The sequence below is a fragment of the Pinus tabuliformis genome, chromosome 5_2 (genome assembly GCF_031772625.1).
Source record: "Pinus tabuliformis cultivar Carrire ecotype Pingquan chromosome 5_2, CPIR1, whole genome shotgun sequence".
NCBI lineage: Eukaryota > Viridiplantae > Streptophyta > Pinopsida > Pinales > Pinaceae > Pinus > Pinus tabuliformis.
The window spans coordinates 587,484,741-587,493,164 of record NC_142306.1 but is presented as its reverse complement, the minus strand read 5'-3'; positions in this window follow the sequence as shown (position 1 = coordinate 587,493,164).

Genomic DNA, 8,424 nt, shown 5'->3' with positions numbered 1-8,424 from the left:
AGTCTTCTTACTACTTACTTGGCTACTCTCCCTCTTTTTTTTCTTATCTATTCGTGGCTTAACGTCGATCTATCTCATTACTGTTCACTTCCTCTCCCAACTCTTCGGCTTGCCTGCCTCTGTCCGCTGGAATTCCCTGCTCTACGTCATCATCACTGTAACACTGCACAAAGAAGTGGCCACTTGTCTCCCTATGAGCTAAGGCCAGCTCTTCGTTGGTTCGGTTTTCCTGGTTACACTGTGGAATGACTCATCCACCAACTCAGCAATCAAATTGAACATCAAATCCTTATTCCTCACAGCTTAATCCCCTATTAAATCTAGTTCTCCCATTGGGCGCGATCTTAGCTGTTAGATCTGAAGCCCCCAAATCCGACACCATTTGCTCATTTCGCGCGATTGACTTGCTCGACTGTTAGCGCATGATGAGCGGTGGTTTTCTCCCTCCTCCACTTGCCACGCGTCGGGCGCTGAGTGGAATCACTCGTTTTTCTCCAAATCTGCTTACCGCCCAAGGGTGCCCCCGATATATATCGCCGATCTTGGAGCGCGGGACCTGCCTTTCAATTTAGCGCTTTTCCCATGATTTTTTTTTTGGGTTTTCCTTGTGACCGTGCACTCAGGGATTTTCCTTCTCGAGCGGTTTTTCCCAGTGATGCGCGATTAATCGCGCATCAGAAACAACCTCTGTTTTCTGATCTAAGCCTCCTAACTGCCATTTTGCATCCTGCGCGGTCTCCATGGGCCTCGGTCAGTGTATTTTGACCGAAGGTCCTCGTTGCTCTGTGCTGGCTACAATTGTCATTTTTCAGAGGTTATTTCTGATAAGCTTTGACATCCACAAGACTTTAAAATTCAATATGAGTTTTTACAGAGCTCGGGGCTTCAAGAGAGTTTAAGGATCCAATTTCGGATCATGGGGGGGAAAGGACCTCTGATAAATTTTTAATCGATCAACACGGCTAATTAAATGAATGCATTGAGAACTTCCCTTTTGTGGCTGAAACAATGTGTTTCTTCTTTTATACTGCAAATTTTCATTTTATAGACACTTGGAAGCATAATATCCTACTTCACCATAATTAAAACACCTCAGGGGTTGCTTTCCTTTGTCTTTATTGTTGGCAGTTTGGTTGTCCTTTTTTTGTTGTGGTATTGTAACACTATTTGGGTTTTTAGGGCAATTCCATCTCGACTGCTTCTTCAATTGAACTCTATGCTACTAGGTTTTTGTTTTATTTGATTCACCTTCAAAAATCAAAGCGGTCTACTTTGAATCTCATCCAAAGCATCAAAACTCTTTTCATGCTTCTAATATTAAGATAACTGATCTTTTAATATGATAGTCTCAACTTCTAGTTTTTGATTTATGTTAAAATTGGCAACCAGGGTAAAACTTCATGTGGGTCATCTTATTCATGGCTAATAATATTTTTATTAGATTCCTCTCGTTGTGAGGTGTAGGATTGATATAAAGATCATCCAATTCCGATAACTATTCATGGAAATATGAATTTATTTTGATTATGGAATTATTATCAAGCCGACCTACAACTCATGTAGGCTCAGAAGCCCAACAGTCGCATCTATTCTTCCACCAACGTTGTGTATAAATATAAGAGGACTCTTCCTCATTTGGACTCACTCATCTCATCACATCTCTCTCTCTCTACTGTGCAGATATGAGTCTCTTCTCTACTGCGCTGAAATGAGTCTCTCTCTCTCACACATGTGAAGACGGAAGCTGTTGAATTTGAAGCTGCAACTGCAGAAGTAAAGATTGACTTGCGTGGCCTAGAAGATCTCCTCTTTGGAACTGCGCTGTAGGTTCATCTGAACCTCCTTTGAAAGCCACAACTTTTGGTGGTGGAATGAAGTCAATGCAACGAACGGTTTGCAAGATATCGACTGCCCTAGTTTGAAGCCGGAAACTGCTGAATTTGAAGCTGCAACTACAGAAGTAAAGATTGACTTGCATGGCCTAGAATATCTCCTCTTTGGAACTGTGCTATAGGTTCATCTAAACCTCCTTTGAAAGACGCAACTTTTGGTGGTGGAATGAAGTCAATCCGACAAACAGTTTGCAAGAAATCAACTGCCCTAGTTTGAAGCCAGAAACTGCTGAAATTGAAGCTGCAACTGCAGAAGTAAAGATTGACTTGCGTGGCCTAGAAGATCTCCTTATCTAAACTATGCTGTAGGTTCATCTGAACCTCCTCTGGAAGTCGAAACTTTTGGTGGTGGAATGAAGTCAATCCGACTGTCGGTTTGTGAGATATGGTCTGCCCTAGTTTGATAATGAAGCCGCTAATGCTGATGCTACTGATCTAGGGTTTGCTACTGCTGATATGAATCAGATTTATTGTACTATTTCTCTCTGCTGAATTATTGAAGATAAAAGAAGATTTGATCAAAGGGTTTCCCCACACATTGTGGGGTTTGTCCCTGGCTAGCCGCCACATCTTGTGTCTCTTGTCTTGGCTTGTTTTTTGTCGATCGTTTAATGTTCTATCTGCACTTTACTTTATGTACATGTGATTGCTAATCGGTGGAATATAATAAGAAAAAGAAGTAAACTGTTATAAGCATAGAACATACCATAACTTAACATGGTATCAGAGCTGATGTGAAGACAAAGCCCGAGCAAGAGCAAGAGCAATCATTGAAGAGAAGATTGGCAAGGATATCCTAAAAGAACTATGGGGTCCTCAACACTCTTTCCTGCCGAAGACAAGCTCCGTGAGAAAGCTGACCATCACGGATGGAAGATGTCTATCGATCTAACCCTTGAAGATCAAGGAGTGCTGGACCATGTAAGAGGCAATATTGTTGAGCCTTCATCAAATGCATTTGCTGCTGCCTGGAACAAATGGAAAAATGGAGAAGTCAAAACAAAGAAGATCATCCAGGACTCTATCGACAAGTGCTTGGTGGCCTACATCTCTGATCTAGACACCTCCAAGGAAATCTACGACAGACTGGTGAGTTTATTTAAAGTTAATGATGCAAATCAAGTTTTGTTTCTTAGAAATAAGTTGAGGGAAATCAAGAAGGGTAAAGATGAAAGTATGCAAGCATACTTCTTAAGAATCACTGAGATCAAGAACGATCTCCTATCTATTGGGGAAACTATTACTGACAGAGAAATGGAACTCACAACTCTTGGAGGATTGCCATTTGAATGGTATGTGTTCAAGACTACTCTTTTGAACTATAATGTAATTCCTGGTTTCGAGGAATTAATGGCTAGATGCATTCAAGAAGAAACAAGGGAAGAAGTGCAAGAAATGCCCATGCCTAAAGGTCCTCCTGCTGCCTTTTCTTCTCATGCAAAGAAAAGAAATAATTCCAGGACTAAATCAAAAGGAAAGGTTGGACCTAAGGCTAGAAGAAAATGACGATGTTACATTTGCGATAAAGCAAGTCACTATGTAGGAGATCATGAGCATCATGATGAATGAGATCATGGACATAAAGGGAAACACGAGATCATGGACAGATAGGATAGCATGATGATGATGCACACTAGTTTGAGCAGCATTATGATGGATAAAATCATGGACATGGGCAGCATGATGATAATCATGATTAGAGAAGCATGGTACAGTATGCAGTGGTGCAACTCGAAATCCCTCTGATGGCAATCAAAGGAATGACAAATTCAACAGCAAAGCTAAGAGGAGAGCTGGGAATCAAGGAAAAGGACAAGCATTCAAGAAGGCTAGAAATTCTAGGATGTATTAAATGCACCTGACCTCAAAAGGAACCTAGTGTCCATCTTGGCAATGGAAGACAGAGGCTACAAGGTATCCTTCAGCAATGGCAAGGTATGTATATGAAAAAATAATGTTAAAGATGCCTTTACTCTTGGGTTTAGTGTTGATTCATTATATCAGGTCGATGGAAGTCCGCTAGGTGTCATGTCTTGTGACACAACTCTTTAGTCCAAACTTTGGCATCGGAGGTTTGCCCACCTTCATTACAAAGCTCTACCTAATGTAAGACAAATGGTAACAGGGATGCCCGAATTACAAGTAGAGAAAGAAGGTGTATGTCCAAGATGTGCCAAAAGAAAGCTCAAAAGGGGACCATTCCCCTCAAGCCAAAGCAAGACCTCCGATATATTACAATTGATTTACTCAGGCATACCTGAGGTTGGCATTAAGAGGGAGACTACTACACCACATACTCTTGAGCAGAATGGTGTGGTGGGAAGGAAGAACCACACGATGATGGAAGCTGTCCGAGCCATGCTACATGATCAAAGACTTCCGAAGTTTCTATGGGATGAAACTACAATCACCACCGTATATGTACAAAATCGATGCCCTCATCAAGCATTGGGTTCCAAGACTCCTGAAGAAAAACTCACCGGTAAGAAACCTGATGTTTCTCATTTTAAAATTTTTGGAAGCCCTGTATACTTTCATGTGCCGAAAGAGAAAAGAAATAAATTGGGAGCATCTGGAAAAAAAGGAATTTTCGTGGGCTATGGTGAAAATACTAAAGGCTATAGAATCTATGTAGCTGGTCAAAGGGAAGTCATAATTAGTCATGATGTCACCTTTGACGAAGATATGGCTCTCAGCAAGATGATCAATCTTCCGACTTTGAGGAGCTCTCAAGAAGCCGACACCAGGGAACCGAAAGAAAAGGATGATGAATCAATGCCTGATGTAGAAGAACCCATGGATCCGATTGATCCTCCTCCATATGAGCCTTCCTCTTCTAGGAAGAGGCCTTCATGGCTTAAGGGGTTACTTGATGATGCTGAAGGACATGCTGCACCCCGAGGAACCTTTCGTGAAAGTAAGAAACCTAATAGGTATCAAGGATACCTGACCATCATGAGCACGATCATACAAAATGAGCCTTCGTCATTCTCAGATGCCATCAAGCATCAAGTATGGAAGGATGCTATGACCGAAGAATATGAGTCTATCATAAAGAATGATGTTTGGGAAGTACTTCCCAGACCCCAGGACAAGACTGTTGTTACTTCCAAATGGCTTTACAAGATAAAGCATGCAGCAGATGGAAGCACGGAAAAGTATAAGGCTCGTTTTGTTGCTCGAGGTTTCTCCCAAAAGGAAGGTATAGACTATGATGAGATATTTGCACCTGTTGCCAGATATACAACCATCCGCTCGATCATAGCCCTTGCCGCTTCACAAGGATGGAACCTACATCAGATGGATGTCAAGACTGCGTTCTTGCATGGCTCGATCAAAGAAGAGGTCTATGTGGAGCAACCCAAAGGATTTGAGATTTATGATCGAAAATCTCATGTATGTAGGTTGAAGAAAGCTCTCTATGGGCTGAAGCAAGCACCCCGAGCATGGTATGAGAGGATCGACAGCTACTTGATGAAGCTGGGATTCACTAGGAGCGAAGCCGATCCTAACCTTTACTTTAAGGTTGAAGATGACAAGCCTCTCATACTGGTGTTGTATGTGGATGACCTCTTTCTAATAGGTGCAGACCCTCTCATTCACAAATGTAAGAGGGAGCTGGCCTCTGAATTTGAAATGAAATACCTAGGACTGATGCATTACTTCCTAGGACTTGAAGTGTGGCAAAAGCCAGAAGAAATTTCCCTATCTCAAGGAAAATATGTGGTGAAGATATTGGAAAGATTCGAAATGGTGGACTGCAAGCTTGTAACTACGCCGATGGAGCTTGACTTCAAGAAGTTAAGCGGTAGTGCTGCTAGACCTGTTTTACGAAATGCTACTGAGTATCGGCAACTCGTCGGAGCATTAATGTTCTTAGTGAACTCCCGTCTAGATATATGCTTTGCAGTCAACACGTTGAGCCAGCATATGGTTGAACCCCACCACATACACTGGATTGGTGCCAAGAATCTGCTGAGATATCTTCGTGGCACTATCTCTCATGGATTAAGATACACTGCCGGAGATGTGAGACTACTTGGATATACTGATGTTGATAGGGCAGGCAGTGTGGTGGACCGTAAGAGCACTTCCGGGTACTGTTTCACCTTGGGATCTGCTTCGGTATCCTGGTGAGCAGGAAGCAGAAGTCGGTGGCTTTGAGCACCGCTGAAGCAGGATATATTGTTGCTAGAATAACCTCGTGTGAGGCAGTCTGGTTGCGAAAGCTCTTCAGTGAGCTGTTTGGATTTACATTGGATACCACTGTGATTCTCTGTAACAACCAGAGGTATGATTCAATTATTGAGGAATCCCATATTCGTCAATTGCTCCAATAGATAGACATCATCTGGGATATGGTAAGTCGATGAGCAAGGAAGCTCCATCACATTAAGATGATGTACAGGATGATACACCTTGTCAAAGCCCCGAGGAAAGATCTAATCTGTGATTTTCACGACTTGGAGTCAACAAGAAACCCTTGTACAAGGGTCTTGCATGTTGCATACATTGAGCTCTGGGAGCTCTGAGGGCTTGCGGTTCCTACTGGAGCAACATATGACCACAGGGTGACTCACCCTCCCCTGGTGGTGCACACTGGAACAAGATGATTCGCTCTCTTGTGGGACAAGATGATTCGCTCTCTTGTGGAATAGGATGATTTGCTCTGCTGTGTAGCAGGATGATTAGTTCTCCTGTGAGGCCTGGATTGATGTGTTCTCCATGGCAGCCTGGATTGATGTGTTCTCCATGGCAATTGTAGCTGGATTGATGTGTTCTCCATGGCAATTGTAGCAGGATTGATGTGTTCTCCATGGCAATTGTAGCAGGATTGATGTGTTCTCCTGTGAGGACAGGATTGATTAGTTCTCCTGTCGAGGCATCCTACCCATGCAGTCTGGGACTCATGGGAAGTACCTCTCATCTGATCAATGAGCAGGGAAATGAAGTTAGGGACCATAGTAGTACCGATGGACGCATCGTTGTAACTACCGTACTCCCTATGCTAGGATGACCTCCATTGATCTGGGATCAATGATACTGGTCTGGGACTAGTGGTAGGAGTTGTACCATACTATGACGCTGACTTTGGGTCAGTTGAGACTGGTCTGGGATCAGTGGTACATACTCTGAGACTGACTTTGAGTCAGTGGAGGATGATATTGGTCTGGGACCATTGGAGTTGTACTCACTATGACGCTGACTTTGGGTTGGTTGAGACTGGTCTGGGACCAGTGGTACATACTCTGAGACTGACTTTGAGTCAGTATGTTACATCCTTGATCATTTCTTCTTCTTCATAATTCAGACAAAAGCAGAGTAGAACAGAACAATGCAAGAGCAGAGCAAAACAGAACAAAACAGTACAGATCAGTGTAGGGCAGAACAAGACAAAGCAGAACAGGAAAAATAGAGCAAAGCAGGGCAAGGGTTAGGCTGTACAAGGCAGTGCATTTGATGGATGAATAGTAACGACCGATAGACATATTGCAGATGAAGTTCTCCATGGTTGAGAGGGAGTGTTAAAATTGGCAACCAGGGAAAAATTTCATGTGGGTCATCTTATTCATGGCTAATAATATTTTTATTAGATTCCTCTCATCGTGAGGTGTAGGATTGATATAAAGATCATCCAATTCCGATAACTATTCATGGAGATATGAATTTATTTTGATTATGGAATTATTATCAAGCCGACCTACAACTCATGTAGGCTCAGAAGCCCAACAGTCGCATCTATTCACCCACCAACGTTGTGTATAAATATAAGAGGACTTTTCCTCATTTGGACTCACTCATCTCATCACATCTCTCTCTCTCTACTGTGCAGATATGAGTCTCTTCTCTACTGCGCTGAAATGGGTCCCTCTCTCTCACACATGTGACGCCGGAAGCTGTTGAATTTGAAGCTGCAACTGCAGAAGTAAAGATTGACTTGCGTGGCCTAAAAGATCTCCTCTTTGGAACTGCGCTCTAGGTTCATCTGAACCTCCTTTGAAAGCCGCAACTTTTGGTGGTGGAATGAAGTCAATTCGACGAACGGTTTGCAAGATATCGACTGCCCTACTTTGAAGCCGGAAACTGTTGAATTTGAAGCTGCAACTGCAGAAGTAAAGATTGACTTGCGTGGCCTAGAAGATATCCTCTTTGGAACTGCGCTGTAGGTTCATCTGAACCTCCTTTGAAAGCCGCAACTTTTGGTGGTGGAATGAAGTCAATCCGACGAACGGTTTGCAAGATATCGACTGCCCTAGTTTGAAGCCGGAAACTGCTGAAACTGAAGCTGCAACTGCAGAAGTAAAGATTGACTTGCGTGGCCTAGAAGATCTCCTCATATGAACTGCACTGTAGGTTCATCTGAACCTCCTCTGGAAGCCGAAACTTTTGGTGGTGGAATGAAGTCAATCCGACTGTCAGTTTGTGAGATATGGTCTGCCCTAGTTTGATAATGAAGCCGCTAATGCTGATGCTACTGATCTAGGGTTTGCTACTGCTGATATGAATCAGATTTATTGTACTATTTCTCTCT